The following is a 15,243-nucleotide window of genomic DNA, read 5'->3' on the forward strand; positions in this document are numbered from 1 at the left end:
AGTAGTGTTTCTTCTTCATGAGCGAGCTTAATCTTGGTTTCTGTAAAGTATGGCTATGAGGACTTCATTATGCATTTTTCACTTAAATAAAATGAAGAGATCAATACTGTCCGTGTTTTGACTAGAAAGGAGATAATCAGCAAAAGAAGTATAATTGAAAATGGATACATGTGTGCCAGAGGAGGAAAACTCAATTGAAATTAGTTTGGGTTTTTTTAATATATGATTTCTTGCTCTAAAAATATCTAAGAAATATTACTGGGGAAGAAAGGAGGCATGTAGAAAGATCCTTCTCAGTCCTTTACAAGCAAGGAAGCTGTTTCTTGTCTCCTGCAGGAAGGATCTGAGCAGTGTTGAAGCAATGACAAGTAAATAAAAGCGTATTTCCAGGGACTGTAGTTGGTTGTGAACAGAAGACTCGTGGATCACAGTTGCGATTTTGCATCGTGTAGGAACGCTACACAATGCAATTTTGCATTGTGTGCATCTAAACTATCTGGCAACTAGGCGCTGCAAAAGAATGAATCCATTTGATTTGTGGTTTAAACTTATGATGAGCACTAGAAGTTGACGTGCATTGAGTGAGATGGCTGTAACTTCAGCATAAGGCTAAGGAACTAACCAGACAGAGTGGTGTAAGGGCTTCTGGTATCTGCTTGAATGATTTGATATAAACACATACCAGCAAATTCTTCAGACCTTTCATCTGTATCTTGACAGAAATTTTCAGGAATTCACTGAGATATTGTGTTCCTGACACACGTTGCAAAAAGTAGATTTTTCCTGTCTGTTCTCCTTGCTCTGGGATTACAGATTGTGAACTCCACCCTCACAGGCAAACAAGGCCTGTAATCATCTGATTAGGAGGCAAGGAAACTTGCTTACATGGGAGATTTCCACAGGAGTTGATCTGGCTTAGATGTATCCATCCAGTAAATCAGATCTCACCAGCAGATCTAGAAAGCTATTAAAATGAACCTATTAAAAGGCTATTAAAAGGACCCTTCATATTTCCTGCATAGGCAGAAGTGTCTGGAACCAATTGCTAGTAGCGTGCAGTGCGCATTTAGGTGCAGATTGCTGCTCAGAAAGGAACAAGCTGTTGTCGAATGGGAATTCAACTTTCAACTGAGCTCTTTTTACTGTTTGTTTTCTCAAGCTTTGTCGTATAACTGAGAGTTTAAAATATCATGGCAAGAAATTGGTATTAAATTATATTTAGGGAGATTCCTAAAATTTAGCAAAATTCATCATATGGTTGCAGACTTAGAGGTTTGTCTTTTTCTTTAAAATTCTAATTACAAAGGTTCTTCAAAAGTGTACCCACCTGTGAGCTGTCCTTACAGACTACACCTAGTGCACTTGTCTATTTTTCTGTTAGTTGGGTTGTACAATTAAGGTGATTGCTAATTTATCAGGCCCATCAAGGATATAGGTGTTTAACAGGGTTGAAGAACAAACTGCTCAGTGCTTGACATTAAACAATTCAGTGCCAATAAAATGAATGTCAGTGTAAATTTGGTAAGTCCTGCTGGAGTGAACAGTAGTTAAAACCTTTTGGTAAGTGTGAAGAAAAATAAGACATATTTAACATTACATTTCATTTAAAAACTGTAAGTTTTCTTTTTCCAGTTCTTATGAACCAAAAATTCCCTGCTTTTCCACAGATGCTATTAAAATGCATATATTTTAAGCAAGAAAAAATGATTGATAGCAATGGCAGCTGTGACAGAGCGTGTGATGTTGATCACAAGATAGATATGAATTTCCCGTACAGGTTTAGAAAGGAAAGACCTTTGCCACTTGGATTAGATTTGAATATGTTGCAAAAGGAAAAGAGATCAGAAGACAATACATGTGAAAGAGACTAAGAGGGGAAAAGTTCATTCCTTCTTTGCCAGTGAGAATGGCTGTGTATGATTATCATTTGTAACCATATCCTCTAACGGTTCTTTCTAGAGACCAATAATTGTATTACTTAAAGCTTGCAGGTAGTCTACCCTTGAAAGCCATAGGACAGGAAACTCCTGCAAAGAAAATTGTAGTGTTTAATCATCTAGCCACTCATATGAGTGTTTATGAAAAGCTTCTGGCTACACAGTATTGCCTTTGCTGTCTTTCTGAAATACTTAAGGTATATTATGAAGGGCAGTTATTTGAATGCTGGCTCTTGGTAAAGGATCTGCTGAATGGAGCAACAATGCCTTAATGCAAAAAGAAAAATTACATAGATCCTTCCCACTACTAACTTTCTCCCAGTGCTGTTAATGTCTCTGCAGTGCCGCAGAAAAGTGCTGCAGCCGAAAGTAAAGCACAGCACGATCAAAAACGGAAGAGGCAGAGTGAAAGCAGTCACTGGATACAGAATGTCCTGCTCAGCAATGCGGTGTGGTCAAGGTGCTGCAGTGCTGACATTTCCCATGGAGAAGAGGAGATTCCAGCATGCTGAAAATAGAATAATCTTGAGAAAGTGATCAGGCAGGTGCCTCACTCTCTGCCAGCCCTTAAGAGATGACTTCTCCATAAGGCTCTGTGTTAGCAGACAGAGAAAAAGAGAATACCAGAATCTCACAAGTTTTGCTTTCAGATCTGCATTGTGAGTTGGAGACTCGAATTTCTAACATTCTGGTGCAGAAGGAAATCTGACAGCCTGAAAGTGTGATACGTTCTTCATTACTTTTATCCATGAGTTTCAATGTGATCATTAATGGAAGAAACCTCATGGCCCTTGTTCAGGTGTCAGAACCTCCTGCCAAAAATAAACCTAGGAAAAGAGTGATCACAGGCCGCAGATCTTTATGTAGCACTCATCCATTCTGTTTTACAACTTAAAATAAGTCATTGAAGAGGAACACTGCTGATTTCTTACATTCCATGAGGAAGGTCTGTGCATCTTCTCTAGGTTAAATTTTACTGTAAACAGGTTGCCCTGTGGTAGCCAGTGAATTCCAGTACATTAGAGAATAAATTGTGAGGTCCCATTTCTTCTTTCATTATGGTGCAGCAGTGAAATTCTGTGCCATTTGTAATTTTCATATGCTCATCAAACAACTTTGGCAGTCTCTTTAGCTTCCACTTTTTCACTAGGTTTCCCAGTACAGTCCCAACAATTTCAGACATGTCTTGGGGAGATTTATTTATCCACTAGGGCATCTGCTCAGTGGGCAGTAGTTGAGGAAGTCCTAGTTTATAGATTCATTCCAGTCATAAAGTCAGGTAGCATTGTGCCTTGTACTGAGAAATTGTGACTCCTGAGTTCTGTCATGCAGCTTTTCCTGAAGATTGGGTGCTATGCCATTCCTTTCTTACCGACTGTTTCTTTGGAGAGATTTCATTCAAGTCAATAAGTATTAGTAGATTCCAACATAACATTGATTGTTCTAATATGATGAACACATCCTCTGATCTATGCCTTGCAAGATTTTACTGCTTACACAGTGGCATGGCATGGGAAGGATACAGGTAGAAAGAGATTCGGGGCCATATCAAGATGCATTGCAGTGTGAAATTGGGTATAGATAAGTACATTACTATTCCCAGTAGATGAAGATTAAAAGCATGACTCTAAGTGACCTACTTATCTCCCTCTCAGCATGAAACTCACAGGGTAAAGCAAACAACCCCTACTAGTGAGCCCTGGGAGGCTGGAGAGAGCTCAGAGCTGCTGAGCTTCTGCTCTGGTAGGAAACCTCCTCCTGTGGGTTGATGGTCTAGGGAGCGGGCTCAGGTGCCTACTCAGATAGCAGTGTCTCCTGTACCTGGGACAGGTCACTTCAGCTGCTCCTCCTCAGGTGATCGACGTCCCTGATGCCCCAACCAGGAACTAGGAGGTGCTCCGAGACCAGGAGGGACTGGGAATGTCTGTATGGATGTGCTGCTCTCTGACAGATCACGGGCCTGCATGAACTAGGAACAGGTGCAGCTGGGAGAGCAGAGGTGCGGTGCACGTGTACCTGTCCGTCCCACCCTCTCCATGGACAGGGAAAGGGCAGGCATTCAGTGGGCAGACATCCCTTCAAGGATGTGTTGTGGTCGGGTGAGTGAGGGCGAAAAGAATCTGATCAGTGGGGAAACTGAGATGGGGTAACACAAGACAGGGAATGTAAAGAGAGGAAGAAGAAATGAGTGAGGAGGCGCTATGGAGGGACAGGTGGTGGAGAGAGAAGATGTAGTAATGTAGGTGCATTGTGTATGAGAAGGTGATGCAGCAAAAGTTTTGCTGGAATGGAAAGGGCTTGGGCTAATCTCAACTGTCGCACCTATAGGAATCCAAGAGGCAAACTCATTACAGCATCATTCATTTCAGAGTAGAGTGGAGCGTTCTTTAATTGGTGACTAACGCTCTTCTCTTTAACGTTTCTTTTTCAGTCTCAAAGAGCAAAAATCCCAAGAGGAGTCATGTCCTTTAGAGATGGAATTTGAGAATTGTGATGAAATCTTGTCCCCTTTCATGTGGATTTGTGGGACTGCTGCAGTCCCACACTTCTTACACACAAAATGCTTCAGAGTGCAATGTGTTCTGTATTAATGACATGTGGGAGCGCAGCGCAATCTGTGCAGTCCCACCTGGTGAGATCTTGTCCCGACACCTAACTTCATTGCAACAAAGTCAAAAAGCAGTTCCGGGAAATGAGGAATCCTTGCTGAAACTCACTCTGGCTTTCTGTGAAAGGTCATTTTTCCACTGGCTTTTCCTATACAACAGTTTCTCATTTCAATATTTGTGACACCCTCACCAAGAGGCTGGACTCCAAGAGCTTTCTGCAGAGCAAATGGAGCCAACAGTGCTTTCTTACAAGACTATAACTACATTCATTGTCCTATATGTATACAAAGAAAATCATATTCAGATAGTGTGTGTGGAACGCTGTTGTCCATTTTGTGGGGTTGGAAATGTCAAGCACAAAGTGGTTTAGAAACATCTCATCGTGCCATTTTCAACAAAAGGAGCTACCACTATCAGAATAACACAACTTCCAGAAAATCTTGCTGAAGGTGCAAGTGGATGCCTTCTGCACTGGGCTACTCAGGCACAGCTCTAGGGCTCCAAGCTGGCTTCAAGTATGATGTTGTGATATATGTATCAAAGAAGACCTCGCCTGCAGATGTTCATTGCAGGTGACAGCAGACCCACCCGACTGGGTAGGAAGGCATCAAGAGGAAGGAATGGAAAAGCTGAGGTAGAGTGTAATAAAGGAAAAAAGGCATTTTGCCTGCCTAGCTCTGTGCTCCCAAGGAGTAACCTCCTTTCCTCCCACTCCAAAGAGTTTGATTTAGGCCTGGTTCCTGCTGACACAGAATGGAAATCCTGGATCCCTTCATCTTCCCACAGTGGACTTGAATGGCAGATCTGGGGGAAGCAACGCCAGAACAGCCCTGAGTTCCCAACAGCACGAGGCACCATCAATTGGCAGCTCACAATTCATTCCCTCCCCACTTCTCCTCTGGCGAGCCATGGTCAAGAAGGAGCTGTGTCTGGACTGCCTGTGGTGTCATTGGACACCCGTATCTCGTGCTCATACTATTCACATGTGCCCTTTGCAGGAAATAGCTAGGTTTCCATAGCAGAAGTACACAGTAAGTATAAGGTCTGTGTCTAATACTGTTAAATTCCTTTGCTATGAGTGCTCTGAATATATTAGTGTTCTAATATATGCTTATAGAAAACAACACTGGAAGGTTTATCACTGAAAAATGGTAACAGCTGATCTTTACTGATGTCTTTCATCTTAGGATGTTGCTTCTTTTCACAAGCTAACTGCAGCTATTCCCTAGACGTGGCAGCGTAAATTTATGCCACTGACTTTGTTTCTTGTCCCTTTTACTAAAACAGTATAGTCAAATAATTACTTTAAAATTTTGCTGAGGTGCCAGAGTACCTCTGACAGAACCTCTGCTAACCTCAGAGAAGAAAGGACCTGGGAAGCTGGCAGAAGAATGTGGTTAGGCCAACAGTTACAAATGAGAGGCTTAGGTTTTTTATTAAAAAAAAAAAAAAAAAGAAAAAAGTCACAATAAGAAACTATATAATAAAAAATTCCCCCTGCCCTTTGTGTCCTTCTGGAGCATGTCCTTTTCTCCAGTATTGGTTTCAGCTGTGGAATTTTTAGTTGTCCGGGTTCAGCAAGCTCTGCAAACCTTTCCAGTCTGTTGGCCACCCTGATACTTTTGAGACCTGACTGTGTGCCTGCTCCCTGCTATTCTGAGCAGTCTGCTGCAGGCCCCTGTGTTCAGATCTCTTTCTTGCACCTCTGTTCTCCTCTTCACTCTCAAAGTTACCTCTTGTCTTCCTGTCCTGTTTAACTGCTATCAGGTAAGGTCCAGTCTTCCCTTCAGAAAACTTAACCTGACCCCCAGTGAAGCAGTCAGCACAAGGATTTCCCCATCTCCTCCCCATTCACAGCCTTTTACCAAAATACCACTCCATTGATTGCAGAATTGAAGAGAACCAATCAAAACCTATTGTTAAGCTGAGGATGGCATTACATCAGCTTCTCAATGGGCATCCCGATATTTCATCGGTTCCAAGATACTGGCAATACATTACAATCACATAGAGCCTGTAGCCTCCAGAAATCAAACACGAAAGTGGGCATTACAATCAGGCTTTATAAGTAAAATCTTTAGGCTATTCACTCTCTGTGAGATCTTTCAAAGACATCTAACTGAAATATCATCTCTCGTTCTTTCTTCATCATATCCTATGATTATTTTTAGACCCCAAAGTGGCCATCCCACACTGTGGTGATTTTGTTAGGCAAGAGCTTACCACTTGAGAATGTTATTTGCTTTCCATTGAAGGAAACAAGAGGCCTGGGATTTAGTGTAAGACATTAACCACAGCAAGAATAAACAGCAAGATAAAAGCATACAGTACTGTTCTATTCTACACAGAGGGATGGATCAGCTTCCATTATGAACAGATAAATGGTCCCTGTTGCTATACTGTGGATCACACTTCCTCTAAAGGTGGATAGTCCAGGAGTTCTCCACAGATCAACTAATGTTTCATTCTCTTCTGCGAAGTGGGTAAAACACAGGATTCAGTCACTGACTCTTGACAAAATACTGTTCAGAAAATCAAGTGATTTCCAAGTGATGTGTGAATAGACTGAGATGAGATGTATGAGACATTTCCTTGAGAAATCCACACTTCATAGCACAAAATAGCCTTTCTCCAAACTTTCTATACAATTCCTTTGTGTCCCAAGCTCTTTCAGATCTAAAGCCTCTCTATGTAAGTAAATCAAAAACTCTCAAGATTTGAACATTTTAAATCATTTTCTCCATTCTGCTTATAGAAATAGCTTAGTTTCAGTAGGTTGAACCCAGAAAAAAAAAAAAAAAAAAACAAAAAACAAAAAACTAATCCAAATGCTCCAGCTGGAATACATATACATTTTTTCTTGTTGCCAAAATAGGTTATTTAACACATGGATTTAGGAAATTGACTTAACACCCACAGGGTTACTAGAATAATTTCACCTGGGATTGAGAGTGCGAGGATATAACAAGTCTTTAGTGAAAGGAATCAATTTATCAACATGCAACAAAATAAGTTGTCTCATAATGCTGATTTTCTCACTAAATGGAAAGTTAAGCACCCCATTTTCTTGTTAAAAATAAAAGAAGTTCAGTATTTCTTACTGCTTAGTGTTAGTTTTTACACTAATCCTGAAGAAAATCCTGATGGGATTTGCAGCTTGCAAATGCTGTTCTCAGCTATGCTGTTAATATTTATAAAACATGCCAAGAGGGATCTTTGTGCCTGTGGATCCATAATGAACAGACTGATAAGGAATGTGTAGCCTCATACTGAAGATCCCTGGGTAAAATAAGACCTCTCAGGAATGCTGGCATGAGACAAGGAGAAATGCCGGAACACTAATTCTCTGGTGCAAAGCTTCTCATTCTGACACTTCTGCTAAGATGTGGCTGGGCACTGGATCCTGGAGATGGTAAGGACACTTTTCACATAAAAATTTCTTTTTATTCTACTTAAAGGTGGGCATTGTGTTGAATTAAATGGAATATGGTGAGTGCTTTCTCTGTTCCTGGCATAGCATATCTAGCCTGGATAATTGTTTGTGGTTTAGCTGGGTGAGATGTGTCCTTCAGGGATTTGAGCTGTCATTCCAGATAAGCAGTGCTAAAAAGGATGGAGTAGGAAAGAAGTCGGGGATTATTTCTAGGGAAAAGCCAGTGATGAGCATAACAAATAAAAGACCAACTAACCTGGTAATATCTAAGGTATGTTGGGCCAGTTACTGGTTTGGCTATTGCAAAGACAAAACACAAGTGAGCTAACCTTTGTGTCTTTTGCCATTTAGAACATCCTTGTATCTCAGGCTAACTATGAATGGACTGAGATGGCCTTGCTATCTTCTGATCCTATTCCTTTGTTTGGAGACTAATTTCTGCAGTGCTTGATACAGTTATTATTTGACCTCACAGAAGGGAAAAAAGAAGTTACTTCTACTTGGGAAGTTTCAACAGTAGGAATGTCTCAGGAATGTCTTTATTTTGCTCTGATGACACCTATATAGCTGCCCGTTGAGTAAAAGTAACAGTCTTGTAAAGAAAAGTTAAGGGGGGAGGGGGAGGGGGGCAAAATCAGCTAGAGATTAGAGACAGTTAACACACAGCACTTTTAGATTTGAAGAGGAGAAGCTCTTGAGTGTGCATGAGATTTCTATGGTTACTCAAATTCCTCCTATCTCCACAGCAAATGTCAGAGAAAAGTATGTGAGCTGTAGGTCCTGGACGAGGAGGTGACATTCAGGATGCCCTTTCCATCGCATGCCAAAACAGCCAAGCAGCTTCAGTTACAGAACAGGTGAGTGGTGTGGACAAGCTCTGATGGCAATAGAAGGGGAAGGAAAAGGCAAAAAGAGTTGGAGAGTGGCATGAAAGGAGAAGAAATGAGGACAGCAATATAAACTAAAATTACCAGACAATTGATTAATTGGCTTGTTTATCTTTTGGCGGTACACCTGTGAGAGAAGCAGGGAGAGGCTACACTACAGAGATAGATTTGTTTAGATTTTCACAAATAGCTTTTTGTTGCTATAAGTGGATGTTACGATTATATACAATTTTTTGCCCGCTTTCTTCATAAAACAAGAAAGACTTCTGAACATTAAAACTATTCAAATTACACAAGGCATTCTCAACTGCACAAAGAATTTGCAGTATTGATACCATGTGAGATGTTTCCTATTGGTAATTCCCATATTTGTTATTTACATTGAAAAAGAGGATTCTCAAAACTTGCTTTCAGTTTGGAGAATAATAGGTTAACACCTCTAATGGGAGGACAGGATATATTAGTGTTCATGCAAGATTAGCCTATTTTAATATTAGCCTAACCAGCTAATGTGCAATGACCGTTTCCTTTGGTCACCACCATGCCAGGTGGCATAGATTGGTCTCTTCAGCTCCCTGACAAATCCCTCCAGTTGGCCATATATTCCAGGAGGAGGGTGCATTGTAGGCTTTCAGAGCAGAGCCTTCCCGTGACCCCACACTGCTGTCTGACTCACATGTTAGCTAAGCTTGGACTTTACCTCTTTGGGCTCCCATTCCAAAGTCTTCATGTGTGCTGAACCGTGTTTCTCCCAGCAGTACCATACTGATGTTGGGGCTGTGCTGCTGGCACGGTGGGGCTGAGGAGGTGCCTGTTCTGTGGGTGGTGTAAGACCACTGTCATGAGACCTGAGCAGCAAAGCTCAGGTGCTAGGTGATTTCTTCCTTGCCTGGGGTGTGATTGGGAAGCTCACGGTGTGAACTGTTGAATTTTACTCTATTGACAAGGAGTATCTGACAGGAAATGTTTTCAACCATTTGTGCTACTGTTACTGGAACACTGCTTACTCCAGAGATCCCCTGTCATCCATGTGGGACTGAAGCTTTATTTGAACCTGTTAACTGCATCTATTTTAAACTTTTCTCTGAGACGTCTTTCTTTATGGCCATTATGGACCAACGGGTTTTTTTCAGGACATTTGCACTAGTGCTGATCAGATAGATGACAGACAGCTTAACTCTAAAAATAGTGCATCGGTGCAAAGCAGCCCCTGACCTCCACACATAGCAGATAATCACAAGTCAAGAAAAACAAAACTTTAGTTTCTCACTGGTGTTCTACATGTTCCCTAATAATGTCATATATTTGATCCTCAATAAAGTTGCACTGTAATTAAAGCACAGGACAATATGTAGGCTTAGAATAATCTACCCAAAGATGACTTTAGGAAGAGCACAACTTGACTGAGATGATTAGTTCAGACTGAAAAGTACAGCAAGTTGCAAGGATCCTAAAAAAACCCTGCACAATAAAACATCCTGTAAGAGTGATGTGAGTTTAAAATCAAAAGAATATAATAATTTTCCAGTAAGGCATAACATATGTTTAAGGTATTTCTAATTTACAGTAAATATTTTAATGATTTTATTTTGTTAAAAATATATTTTCTAAAGAAAAGGTACTGTTTTTCTTCTTCACATAATTACCAATCCAACCCACTAAAATGTGAATTATTTCTTACTACAAAAACTTTCTAGCTCTGCAAAAATAATATCCAAACAGCAATACAGACCAAAAAAATGCCTAGAAACCTTACAAAAATCAAAATATCTTTTTTTTTATCAGTGTTAACTTGTGATATGTTACAATCCCCACCTCCTTCCCTTCTTAGTTCAGTGGCCATAAATCATGCATTTGACTATCTAATCTAAGCTTCCTAAAGTACTTTGATTGTCTTCATTAAATGTCTTTCTGAAAATTTGAGAGGATTTCTCTAATTTCCCAGAGCTACTTTTACTTCCGATCGCATTTTGCCCTGCCAAAGTTCTTGGATGCTCCTCTCCCACAAGCTGTCAGGCCCTTCACAAAGTCTGCAATGTAATAGCCATACGAGGTAACCACCGCAGGTAGTCATGATAATCACGGCGTGCTTAAAGTGGCAGCTCATGTGGCAGCTATATGGTGCAGTTCCCAAGTGTGGCACTGAATACCTCTGTTTTAAAAGCAAACAAGAATCCCTGGACAGGATTCCCAGGTGCTCTTTAAGGGGCATTGTGGACTTTATCCCAGAGACTTTTGGCCCTGGAGACCCAGGTCTCTGGCAGGCTCATGCTGGAACAGCCTGTTACCATCTCAATAGCTGTATCGTAAAGGAAATGTCACATTCTGGCCACAGATTCCTCCTTGGAGAGACGATCCGCAAAACCAAGGGCATGAAGTGCAGCTCGCCTAAATAAGGCAAGTATCTGTTCTTGGCTTTCCAAAGCCCTCTCCTCCTGCAGCCGTGGCTAGCTCATTGCCACATGCCAGGGCAGAAGTAGAGGGAAGATTTCACCCCTGTCAGCAAGAGGAAGGAGAGGATTTTAGGACACTGCAGCCAGAGGGCACTTCCGTCCCTGCAGTCTCGGCTGACAAAGGCTCCCAGACTGGACCATCCCCTTCGGGACAGGGACAGCGTCTTTGGTGGTGGGTGTCTCCCAGCCCCTTCCTCACCCAGGCTGCGCCCATTCTGCCATGGTGCAAGCAGCATTAATTACATGGGGAGTATTTGAGCATGTCTTCATTAACACTTAGCGTCAAACAGGAAAATGCTGTTGAAGCAGATCTCCCTGTTGTCCCACACTGTGGTTTGCATGACAGGTGTGCTCCAGGGACACATCTAGCATGCTCCCACCTCAAACAGGCATTCAGCTCTTGGGACTGCCACCCTTTTCCCCCTGAAACCCATTTAGTCTAGGTGCCAGGTCCTCAGCACTTGCTCTTCTGCCCCACCGATCTTCTCCTGTTGTGCCGTTCTACCCGCTAAATGAGGGACAGCCTGTGTTTCAAGTGTGTGCTAGTGACTTATCCTGCCTCTCACCACAGCCCTGTCTCCCAGGGAGCTGATCCTGCTGACAAGTCCCAGAGAGAAAGGGGATTGCTCTCACTCCCGCCCCAGGCTTCCTCTGCAAGAGGAAACCTCAGGACAGGAGAGGCAGACGAGGGAGATGAGGGACAGGATTTCTTCTTCCCACTGTAGCTCTGCTCTGCTATTCTGTGTGAACAGCGAAGGTGGGTTTGCTTGGGTTCACAGTGCCATTTTCACATCTACTTCATGGGGAAGAATATTGTGATTACTTGTTTGCTTTGAGCCAGCATAAAGGTAGACCATGGGAATGACTCGTCTACGCTTCAGGCTGCAAAGGGTATTTGCTTTCTCACCCTTGCTGGCCTAAGAGTCTAGGAGGTCCTCATCTGTGGTGGCTGGATCTCATGGTCGTCCTCAGATGAGTGAGGGTGATCCAGAGTCCTGGGCCACACCTGGTACCTGCAGTACGAAGGTCTAGCCAGATCACAGCTGTCAAAAGAGGTGCTGCAGTAGCTCTCCTCAGGCTGCTCTACCAGGTGTGTGGTGGAGTTGGCAGGGCCTTGATTCATTCTGTTGGCCTTGCGATAGTCACACTGACAAGTGACTGCTTCTGTCAGCTCAGGGTCTTTTCTTTCAGCATTGATGACCTGAACATTTCCAGACCTTCTTTGACCCATTCCACCTGTCTTTGTTCTCTCCCAGTGGTGAACGCATGACACTGGCTCACACACCTGGTTGGATTTTAACCCATCTGGTGGGATTCAATCCTAACATGTGGGCCAGGAAGTTTCAGCCGTTTTGAAAGCACCCATTTTAAAGTGAGGCTTAGATGCCGGTCTGTAGCAGGCCAGCCACCCAGAGGAGGGTCCACCTGGATATCTCCATGCTGCCACCCCGTGGCCATGGGTGCCTCGAGCAGTGGGCCCGGTCGGCTGCTTCCTGGCTGAGCTCCCTGTGACTGACAGGAGCCTGCTGGAGCCCTCTGACCAGTACCCCCTGCTCCCGAGCTCTGGTAATAATGCCATCATCTTTCTCCCAAGGATCCCTAAAAGCACTTGTCTCTCCCTTTAGTATCAGGTGACAAGGCCCAAGCCGAGAGGAAAGGTAATGGGGCCTGTGTCGTCTGGACAAGACCCCAAGTGGCAATGCGAAAGACACAGCCATTGTCCCAGCTGATGTCTCTGGACCTTGGTTTCCTCTGCCTGATTGCCTGTGGTGACTGTTCCTGGCAGTGACATTGGCTTTTCTGAGCTCTCCAAAGGGGCTAGTGGGGTAAGGCTGCAGGCAGAGCTGGGTCTCCATAGCCATCGCACGACAGCCACCGTCCTGGCCAGGGGTTCTCCTGCAGCCCTGATACTCTGGTGGCTCTTGAGGCATCTCTGGTGTACAGCCCTACTACCTTCCCTCAGTGAGTGCTGTGAAAGCACAGCCTGAGCAAAGGGACGTGGCCTTCTGCAGTGCTGCTGATCCTCAGAGCAAGCCCTGCCTCTGACTTCATCCTCACCCAGGCAGGGACTCAAGGGGAGGCAGTTGTAAAAACATGAACCTCCAGCACTACAGCCAAGCCCGCCTTTTTCAGTTGTTGGTGGCCAAGTGACACCCCCTGCACCCCAAACTGAGCCCCAACTGACCGCTGGAAGTCCCTGGGCAGCTACTCTGTTCCCCATGGGACAGCACATCCCAGGAGGACACAGTGAGCACCCAGGCACTGGGTTGGCACAGCGTCATTGCACAGTCTTCCAAGGGGCCACTCTTGATTTATACTCTTACCCAGGAGAGCACACGCGGGCCTGCTTCTGATTTTTAACATTTCAGCTGAGAAAGGAGCTGTGCCGGAGCAATCCTCTCTGGGGTAAGAATAGCATCTGCCGTCTTAGGACACAGCGCAGTTGTCCAGCTCCTACATGGCAGCACGTTGCGCTGAGATATAGAAGGCAGCCTACCCGCCGAGGAATGTCTTCGAGCGCTATTAGTGGAAGCGTATCATCTACACAAACAGGCGTGACCCCGCACAGGAGTCTTGCAGGAGCAGGGCTATTTTGAGCTTCTGACAGAGAGGATGAAAGGAGGCAAATGACGGGCTGATCCTTCTGGCACGGGCAACCTCCAACGCTCTCTGCGGCCTTGTCTCCTCCTCTGGGAATGACTCTTGGGAAGGCTGATGGGCCATTTGGTGGGACCTCAGAGCCCAGGTGGCAGGGGCCAGGAGGGAGCTGCGAATTTGTGGGGCCACAAGGCCAGGCCTCAGTCCCACCACACAGCCCAGTGCTGAAGGCAAGTCCTGCCTGGGGCTGTGCACCTGTCCCAAGCTTAGGGCACAAGCTGCATGCTTTACTTTTGACCGTGAGAGCTAGAGACATACCAGAGGTGTGTAACTGCGTGCAAGGGAAACATGCAGGAGGCTAGAGGAAGAAAGAGTTGACTTTGCAAAACAGAGACTAAAGAAAGCTACGGTAGGTCCAAACAGCCACAATTATACACATGATGTGAGAGCTGCTTCTTCAGTGACTTGCCTGTCCTTTGCCAACGATTCCCTTTGTGACAATTCTTTTGTACAAATCATCACAGAAACTGTCTCCAGGTGTCACACTTACCAGTGTGGCCAGGAGCCATCAGCCTGCTCACTCTTCTTCACGTCTGCCTTCCCGTCTCTTCCCTATGCCTGGCTTTGCTGGTTGCAGTCCTTCATTCTGATGACACATCCTCAAGCTTCCATGGTGGAGGCAATGTGAGGCAATGTGATGGCACGGGGTCTGTAAAGCAGGATTTCAGCAAGTCTCAGAAGTTTAGGCTTGTGCAGGCCATTACAGCTAACAGGGATACTCGTGGATGTTGTGTGTCATCTAGGCTGTATCCAGCCCCACATGAAGCTTTGGTGACACGTTCAGGTGTGGCTAGAGATTCTCAAGCCACTAAGAGGAGCATTCAGCTCATAGGTGGGTTTAGGCAGGTAGGGATCACCACAGGAGACCCTGGCTGTGGTGGCAGACCAATGCACGCTGTCAGGCAAGGAGAGAGACTGCAGGGCATGAGGAGGGATGAACAAGGTTGGGAGTCTGCTAGGGAGCCGTGGGGAGAAGTTGTGCAGCGTTTTGAGAAGGGAGGACTAGTCTGGCATATCGGCAAGGTGTTGGGTGGCTTTCTTAAGGTCCTCGTGATCGAAAACTGAGGTCTGCTCCTAAAGAGCCATCTCCCATTGCTCTCTTCAGACAGCCCTGACAGAGGTTCTGCTCACCAATGCTTACTGGTGACACTGGAAGCAGGTTGGACTTCCTTGTGAGAGCTGGTGTGCTGGTGAGGCTGCACGTGGGAGACAGGTAAGGTGAGAACCCTTTGGATACTGCTATCATAGGTGTAGAGCCATGGAGCT

General features: G+C 44.4%; 1 long non-coding RNA gene across 4 annotated transcripts in view; it reads left to right on the forward strand.

Moving 5' to 3' along the window:
- Positions 1-7,794: 7,794 nt before the first annotated feature.
- Positions 7,795-15,243, forward strand: part of LOC309678798 — an 85,780-nt gene continuing 78,331 nt past the window's right edge. For all 4 annotated transcript variants that reach the window (XR_014269779.1, XR_014269780.1, XR_014269781.1 and 1 more), the window contains exons 1-3: positions 7,795-7,958; positions 8,726-8,836; positions 15,083-15,190. This is a non-coding gene — a long non-coding RNA (uncharacterized lncRNA). The remainder of the gene's footprint in view (positions 7,959-8,725; positions 8,837-15,082; positions 15,191-15,243) is intronic.

The sequence above is a fragment of the Vanellus vanellus genome (genome assembly GCF_965231255.1).
Source record: "Vanellus vanellus genome assembly, chromosome: 17".
Lineage (NCBI taxonomy): Eukaryota > Metazoa > Chordata > Aves > Charadriiformes > Charadriidae > Vanellus > Vanellus vanellus.